Source organism: Octopus bimaculoides, chromosome 19 (assembly GCF_001194135.2).
Source record: "Octopus bimaculoides isolate UCB-OBI-ISO-001 chromosome 19, ASM119413v2, whole genome shotgun sequence".
Classification (NCBI taxonomy): domain Eukaryota; kingdom Metazoa; phylum Mollusca; class Cephalopoda; order Octopoda; family Octopodidae; genus Octopus; species Octopus bimaculoides.
This window is the reverse complement of record NC_068999.1, coordinates 24844740-24852755: the sequence shown is the minus strand read 5'-3', so window position 1 is coordinate 24852755 and position 8016 is coordinate 24844740. Positions and strand designations below refer to the sequence as shown.

The window sequence follows — 8016 nt, the reverse complement described above, 5'->3', positions numbered from 1 at the left end:
TAACCCTCTATAGAAAGCTAGAGTGGATCTACTACCGATCGCACTGCCCGCCTGACTGAGGGCGGTGAGAGCTTGGCGGCACTCGAGGTGCCAAGCGCCCTTTCTCGGTCTACGTTTGATCCAGGATTGCAGCTCTGTTAAAGAAACGAGCTGCGGAAAATCGCGTCTGACGAAAGGCGACCACACCTGTTCACCGTCCAGGAAGCGCCTGAGATGTCGTAGCCTGAGCGCATGTTTGCGCATCAGCAACCACGGCATGCCAAGGCCTCCGTTCAGCGGCTGTTGACAGCAGATAGAGCGCCTGACCAGTGGTACCTGACCCTTCCACAAAAAGTTGAAGAGCATAATAATAATAACAAGCTAAGTGGTCCAAATCTAGTGAAGGCTGTAAATACTTTGGGCAGTATCATTACTTAGATACTTGGCAGCTTTTGTAGATTGGACAAAAATTGAATTAGCAAAGCTAGACAGAAGAACTAGGGAGGAATTCAATACAAATGGAGGACTCCACCCAAGGACAGGAGTAGCAAGATTATACCTACCTAGAAAGGAAGGCAGAAGAGGGTTAATATCAGAAGACTGCATGGAGTTAGCTAGAATAGATATAGACTCCTATGTGGGTAATAGTGAAGCAAGTTTATTAAAAGCTACTAGAGCCACAGCAAGACATAGGGAAACTAAAAACCCAAATGAAGTTAAAAACCAGAAAATAGAACAGAAATTATCTGACTGGCAGGAGAAGGCATTGCATAGTAGATTCCCAAAGATAGATGCAGCAAATAGTAGCAGTGGGCTGCAAATCAAAAAAGGAAAGTGTTATACGGATAGTAAGTGAATGTAGTATGATGGCACAGAAAGAATACACGAAAAGACATGACAATCTAGGGAGAGCAATCCACTGGGAGCTATATAGAAAACTAGGATTTGAACATACTGGTAAATGGTATGAACATGAGCCTAGTAAAGGTAGTTGGCATCATTCCTCACCAAACTGTCTCTTGTCCTCCACACTAAATACCAAGTAGTGTACAAGAATGCAGTAGCAACTCACTTGCTAGTTGATGCCTAACCATTTTTTGATGATACAGATCCTCGACTTGGTCATAATAGCCTTCAAGCTGTTGGTCTAGAACTCCTCTGCATAGTCAGTTATTCAATGTTCTGCTGCCGATGTCTTCACCATATACCTGGCACAGGAGGCTAAGGGGTTGCTAGCACTTGTCCAAGGTGCAATCTAAGCCTATGAATGGAAGGGATGACTTACTCTCTCTTTTATGGCTTTCCACTGATGTGGGTGCCATATCAGTTTAGCATCTAGTATATTTAATATGTTTTTATAGCCAACATATACACACTTTTAGAAACCCACTTATCACTTTGTCAAAACACATTTGGTACTTGAAAGATAAATACATTACTTCTACATCAAAAAGAAAATTTTGAAATACATAAAATCAAAATTTTTGTGATTTATGCTCCACTAAAAATTTTAAAAATTTCAATCCTGGAAATATAGACATAAATTTTGAACTCATACCTGTGTACAATCCATATTTATTGAAGGTTGAAAGAATAATTTAATAATTGGGGATGATTTAATCGAATACAAATAAAATACTGGAGTCTCAGAAGCAGTCTGACATTGTCTTTATCTTCTATCCATGGTCTCATGAAGACATACAAACGAAATATATATACAGGGTGCAGTGAATAAACTGTCATCTAAATAATGCTAAAATGAAAATAACACTGACATCTCATTTTTTAACAGATATATTTACCAAAATTACATAAAAATATCTCGAAATACTAAAGAGTAAATTTATTCAATAAAATTGCCATTGGCCTCAACCATGGCCTCCAGACAACTTCGGAATCTCCTCCAGCTCTTCTAGACTGTCTCCTTGTTTAAGTTGGTGAATGCTGCTATAATCCTTGCCTTCAGTTCATCTTTGGTGTTACAAGGATTTTTGTTGGTCTCTCGCTTAACTGCACCTCACACATAATAATCAAGGAAGTTGCAGTCTAGGGAGTTAGGTAGCCAGATATAAGGGGTGATGTGGTTGCAGAAATTGTCTGACAGCCATGACTGGGTTCTCCTGCTTGTGTGGCATGATGCAGAGTCCTGTTGTCAGACATAGCGTCTTCCAGCAGCTACCCTCTTGATCCAGGGCAGCACTACCTCCTCTAGGCACTTGATGTAAGCTTCCATGTTGAACCTGAGGCCATGTCAGAAGATGAATGGAAGCATAATGTGGCCATCACTAGTGATCACTCCAAACACCATGATGTTGACTGGATGTTTGATTTTTATCACTCTCAGTACATGTCCTTAGATTTCACTGTCCTCAGATTGACATCCAATCACTCAGAAATGTTTGTACTGGAGTTTCCAGTGTGAATGCCAAGCAGTACAGCATGTTGTTTCCAAATTTCTGGCAGAGTGAATTGTGTCAAGGTGCTGTTTTTCTCACAGACTGTGCCCAGCTGACCCTACTATACTGTTTAGTTGACAAAATCAAAAACAAACAATGTGCATGTGTGAAATTAAAAATATAAAATGGCAACAGCCGGTAAGTTTTCATGCATTGCAAAGCTCCTCTATAGTTATCAGCTACCTTATGCTATTATCCAACAGGAATTCTCCTTTTACTGGCTATACATGTGGAAATTCATTAGTGTACTCAAAATTCAAACTAAAGAAATTATAATACAAGATGGAATGAAGAATTTTTAATCCAAATCACAATGAATTGTAGTGATTTGAATTCAAGCCTGTTCACCCACCTTTTTGTATTATAATTTATATATATGTATGTATGTATGTATGTATGTATGTGCATGTGTCTTTGTGTTTGTCCTCTGCCACCACTTGTTGGTGTTAGTTTATCTACATCCCTGTAACTTGGTGGTTCAGCAGAAAAGTTCAAGAGAATAAGTAAAATACTTTAATAGAAAAGTATTGGGTTGATTCAAGGCAGGCCCCAGCATGGTCGCAATCCAATGACTGAAATAAGTAAGACATAAAAGATACAGAATGATGACGATGATGATGATTCTACAATTCCTTGCTGTACAACCTGCACAAATTATTTGTTTGTGCTGTTCATGAACTCGCTTCTACAAATGTATGTGTTGTACATTAGCTCACTCCCTCCGTCAAATCTACATTGCCTGAATAGGTGCACAGTATATCACACATCAGGTATCGAAGTGATCACAGAGCCATGTGAAATTAAGTGTTTTGCTCAAGAATACAATGCACCACCTGGTCCAAGAATTGAAACTATGATCTTGCAATCATGTGTGCAACATTCATAACCACTAGGCCATGCACCCTCACAAAAGATACCTGCATGCATGCATGCATACATACATACATACATACATACATACATACATACATACATACATACATACATACATACATACATACATGCATAAATACATACATACATGCATAAATACATACATACATTAGGTATTATACCAACATATTTTCACAAAAACCTAGAAATTCTTGGTTCCACAGAAAAAGAGCAAAAGAAACTGATGCAGATTCTCGAAATCTAATCTATTAATGGCAGTTAAGATTTGTAAGACATTCCAAAAATTCTCCATTTGAGATTCTAAGGTGAACAGAGGCACACATTTAGGTGTATGCATCAAAAGTTCAACCAACACACAAACTCAACCACATAACTACAAACACCAGGAACTCTCTTAACTCAAAAAGTCTTGTCACTTTGTTAGCGATGGGCTTGAACTCTCTCAAGAAGAACTTAAATTAAACTCAAAGAAAAGTCATACATATGCATACACACAAGATGGTGATGATGTGAGAAATTTGCAGTCTTATAGCTCATCTTGCTTCATAAAACTTAATATCAAAAATATAACTGTATTTTAGTAAAATAAATATCTAAAATAGAAATGTATTTTAAGATATTAATAACTGACTTTGGTTTAACTTATAATGTTTAACAATCATTTATGTCTTACTTTTGAATACTTTCATAAACTATAGATATATTGCATATTATGCAACATGAAAAAAATGAAAAGAAAATATATACATAAATGTTATTTTAGCAGTTTAAATTTTTAATATAGTTTTATAAAGAAAAGTAAATATAGACACGTCAGTAATAATTCAAAGATTATTTGAAATTGACTTTCTTCTTTATTATTATTCCAACGTTCACTGGATAAAAAAAATTTACGTCATTACCTGATGAACTGATGGACGATGAAACTGATATGCAGTACAATCAATGATCAGTCCAACTTTTTAATATAACTATTAGTATCTACATTTTTGTATTGGGTTCCCTATTACTGAAAATGATTTTATTTTATTCCTCATATGAATATGTGGTTGACAAATTTGCTTTGTAGCCACATGGTCCTAGGGTTCAGTCTCACTGCACCCCAGAAACTTGGTTATCTTCAACTACAGCACTGGGTTGACCAATACCATGTGTATAAATTTGGAAGGTGGAAATTATTAAGTGGCAACCTATTCTGTATACATACACACATTATATTTGTGTGCATGTGTGTGTGTGTGTCTGTCTGTGCCTCTGTGTGTGTATGTGTGCGTGTATAAATATGTTTGCTTGGCATTTGGTACCAGTGGATATTTACTACTGAGGAAGCTAAAAGAAAGCCAGAAGCCCAGATCAAGGAATGCTACTGCCACTGCCACTACTGGTCTCTACTGCTATTCAACAGTTTATAAATATGTTAAGTAGATATACAGATTACACACACACACACACACACATATATATCTATGAAGAGATAGATAAATAGACATGACAAATAGATAGATAGATAGATAGATAGATAGATAGATACATACATACATACATACATACATACATACATACATACATACATACATTTCTTTTATTAGACACACAGGTCTCAATATAGAGGGGACAATACAATGTAGAATTTTTTCTTCTTAAAAAAAAAAGATAGATAGATAGATAGATAGATAGATAGATAGATAGATTAATGAATATCATACCAACAAATTATGTTAGACCTTTTTGTGTAAAGGTACTAACGCCATGCATTTATCAGATGGGCATATTAAGTTGAACAATGCCAAAAAACAATAGCTGCTACAGAAGTTCTTTGTGTAAAGCCTTTCAGAAAAGGCAAAATGTTATTGCTGCCCGACCATGGCATTTAAGAAACTAATTAAAGGAATGAGTAGAAGGATTTTGTGTCCACTCCCCACTATCATGTTACTGCTCTTGTAGCAAGCAAACTTAAAGAGAAGATCACTCATACCCCAAACCAAACCCTCCAAAAAAATAAATGCCACTACAATTTAATCTAGTTTACATCCCTTCTTTTCTTAATGTAAATGCTATCATCTAATTTTCTTAAGTTAGATGATACCCATTTCTCCACAAATATAGGTATAGAAAGCATGGCCCTAATGACAGGATAGGGGGTTGTATTCAGCTCATCTTGGAAACATTAACTACTATAAAAGGCATGCACATCAGTAGGAATATTATTTGTCACATGGTGAAGCCTGTGCCAAATCTAGACACATCAAGAATCAGGCCTCAACCTACTAGGAGTAGAAACAGTGAATTTAAATATAACAAGTTTTAAGTCTGATGATATTTATTGCACATTCTAAGAAAGCACAAGAATGATTGAATCTAGAATTATCCCCACCACTCTTAAAAACAATAAACTGGTAGAAGTAGGTTACATAGAAAATATTACATGGTTTAAGCCCCTCCCCCTTTTTTTGGAATTAATGTAGTCTCAGATTATCCTTCAATTTTCTATAGGGCTTTGGAGAAGCATTGAACTCCTCTAGTAAGCATAGTAAAATCTTTAATGAGTATACAAAGAAGTTTGTGTATTCTACAATGCTTACTTTAGCTAGTAAGATAGCAACTGTTAACAATAATAAATTAAATAGGTTTAGTAATAAGGTGCATACTTTTAATTTCCCTCTCTTAGCAACAGCAATAATACAAATGCAATATCCAGGGTCTCTTCAGATAGCAAACCTAATAGTATGTGTAACTATGGGAATCAGAAGATATGCCCTTTAAATAACCAATTGCTTAGAAATAATTTAGTTCATAAATGTTCTGTTAAAACAGCTGATAAAGTTCATTATTGCATAAGTGCTATGATATCTAAATTCAAATTTAGATTTCATAATCATATACATTCCTTTTATAATAAAAGGAAAGCTCTGAGCATCTTCCACACTAAATTTATCTTGGATCTCAAAAAGAGCAATACTGATTACTCAATTTTATGGTCAGTTATATCCATACATCACCCCCATACACAGAAGGTAGTTGTAATTTATGTTCAATGGAAGCTCTTGAAATTTTCAGATGTAGATCAGCTCTAATTAACAAATTATTATACTTGTTTCCAACAATTCGAAAATTCCATTTAACTAACATACTTAATTTTAATAGAGTCAGAGATAGCATTCTTATTCTTTGTGTTTCTCCAGCTTTATAACAGGTGATTGTATTAAAAGTGTTATCTACATCTTAATAGCATTCTGCTTAAATTTTTCTTGTATGATCAATAACTTATTTCTTAATGATTTTATTTAATTTCAACCCTAATTAGTTTAATATCAGGCCATAACTCCGATGGCGGTCTTATAGCTTTAGTCTGTACTTTTATTCTCATTACTTGTCCTCATTGTTTCAAATCTTATCAATATCTCCATATTCTCTTTATATTTTTATTCTTCCTATCAATGGTACTTCTAAGAATATAGTAATACACTGTATGGGGAGTGTGATGAGAAGATTTTAATAATAATACATAAAAACATAAACTTTATATAAAATTCATTTTTTAATATAAAATCATGCAACAATATATGAATCTAATATAAAAATGCAAAAAGGATTTATATGTACACACATAATTACTAACATGCATATACATATATGCATGTATAATACATACATATATGCATGTATAATACATACATATACATACATCAACATGCATATTAAGAAAATTATTTAAAATAATGAAAAGTAATACTTTGTAATAATTAATAAAAATTGTAGTAACTCCATGACTGCAATAGAAACATCATTAAATTAAAATCGCCTTCTGTATATCATACTAAATTTATATACACTGTTGAAAGATATGATGCTATAATTTCGTTTTAGAGAAAGTTTTCTTTTACACATTATTTTTTTAACATATCAGTGAAGAGATTTTTCTCTCAGACAAAACCACAGCATTGTGCCTTTTAACAGTGTATATACATTTAGCATGTAGTTTAAAAGTTCATAAAATCTCTTGCTGGTTTTGTGTCTGTGTGGCTGGAGATCAATATCTGAGGATGTACTTGATGGCATGTTGACAGCTCCTAAATGTCTCCCTTTTAACAGTTAGACAAGTGTTAGGATCCAATGATCTCATTTCAGGATAAACCACTATTTTGCACTAAAGAGCTCACATCATCAACAACCATTCATGTAAGGTTTGCATATTTTCAGAATTTTCCACTCTATTTCAAACCCTAGATGTTGCTGGAGAGCTTTGTGGTATTGAACTTGCTCCATTTTCTTAAAGTGGAAGCATGCTTGTTGAATCATACTTTAAAACTACCTTCAGTAAACATATTAGGTTGGCAATTAAGTTCCCGCCGTTTTTTTTCTTTTAATTTAAATTTTTTAAAAGGTTTAATAAAAAATAACAACTAATTAATCAATAATGTATTCACCCTTGTTGTTTACAACTTCTTCCCAACATTCAACAAGATTTTCAATACCTCGCTGGTAGAAATCACCTGATTTTGACTCGAAAAATTGATCCAACCTAGCTCTCAATTCTGCATCAGTATTGAACGAAATTCCACACATAGCATTTGAAAAAGGTCGATAGAGGTGGAAATCCGTTTGCCAAACCAGGAGAGTACGGCGGGTGTTGCAGCACTTCCCAGCCATGTGTTTGAATGGCTTCCTTGGTCATACTGGCGATATG

At 34.5% G+C, this 8016-nt stretch overlaps 1 protein-coding gene across 1 annotated transcript in view; it reads left to right on the top strand.

Annotated features, from left to right (window-relative positions):
* LOC106874532 (sodium/potassium-transporting ATPase subunit beta) overlaps positions 1–8016 on the top strand; it is a 106614-nt gene that overhangs the window by 94391 nt on the left and 4207 nt on the right. The window lies entirely within an intron of this gene.